Here is a 1,010-nt window from a genome sequence, read left to right on the forward strand (position 1 = left end):
GTATATAATTGTGTTAGTGCATATACTTAGTTGTAAAAGTTTAGAAATTTTCTTTCGAATACCCCCGGGTAATTTTTTGGAATCATAATCGTCCGTGACAAAATATAAGTAAGCAGCAAATAAATAAAATAAAAATGACCATACTAGAAGGAATGTTATTCTGATTTTCGTAATCATAAATTTCGCACTTTGTTCGATACTTAGCGGAGAACATGTCCTAGTTTCGCTAGAACAGATAAACTCAGATAATTGTTTACTCCATAATCTACTATTATAGCAAGGAAATAAAAAAAGATAATCATACTCGTCTTTATTTGCAAAAATATTTTGGGATACATTATACTATCTAAAACTTACAGACAGACACAAATACACACATAGCAAAATCTCACAGCTGTAACTGAAAATTATGTGGTTACCAGATTTTATATATTAGAATTTCAATAATGACATGACTTTTCAAAATTATTTCAATACAGTAAAATAGTAAAGCGATAATGTATTTGAATGTTTGATATAGTTTAAGTAAATAATAATTCTCGCTAGAAATAACTCGAACTAATCATTGTGCAAGGACTAAAAGTTTAAAAATTTTGGATGCTGAGAACTTTCAAAGAACTTCGCTGGTGTTATGATGAGTTGTAATGTTTACAGTTTAAATAGATCTGCTTATTTACGTCCAATGCTACTAAGATATAATTATTGTGAAATCTGCTGTTCTCGGATTATGTTTACAAATCTGTTATACACAGGAGAGAAGACTTTTCTGTAAATCGTGAAAAACATTTGGTAACATTCATGAAAAATATCGTGAAAAGCACTTGCAGTACATGAAAACATAGAGTAATAAATAAATATCTTTAAATATGGTAAAAATGTGAATATAACTGGCATTGGCCATCGTTACCTATGCGTGATGGTGAAAGCAATGAATAATACAGGCAAAAATATATCAACTCTTTCGTTACATTCATACACAGACATTCACAAAATATATATTTTTTATGCAT

General features: G+C 28.9%; 1 protein-coding gene across 2 annotated transcripts in view; it reads right to left on the reverse strand.

Annotated features, from left to right (window-relative positions):
• Positions 1-297: 297 nt before the first annotated feature.
• The window catches only part of LOC135215621 (YTH domain-containing protein 1-like), a 115,570-nt gene continuing 114,857 nt past the window's right edge, over positions 298-1,010 (reverse strand). For both annotated transcript variants that reach the window (XM_064250529.1, XM_064250528.1), the window contains one exon: positions 298-1,010. This exon is cut by the window's right edge and continues 842 nt beyond it. The gene's annotated coding sequence lies outside the window, so the exon portion shown is untranslated.

Source organism: Macrobrachium nipponense, chromosome 5 (genome assembly GCF_015104395.2).
Source record: "Macrobrachium nipponense isolate FS-2020 chromosome 5, ASM1510439v2, whole genome shotgun sequence".
NCBI classification, from domain to species: Eukaryota; Metazoa; Arthropoda; class Malacostraca; order Decapoda; family Palaemonidae; genus Macrobrachium; species Macrobrachium nipponense.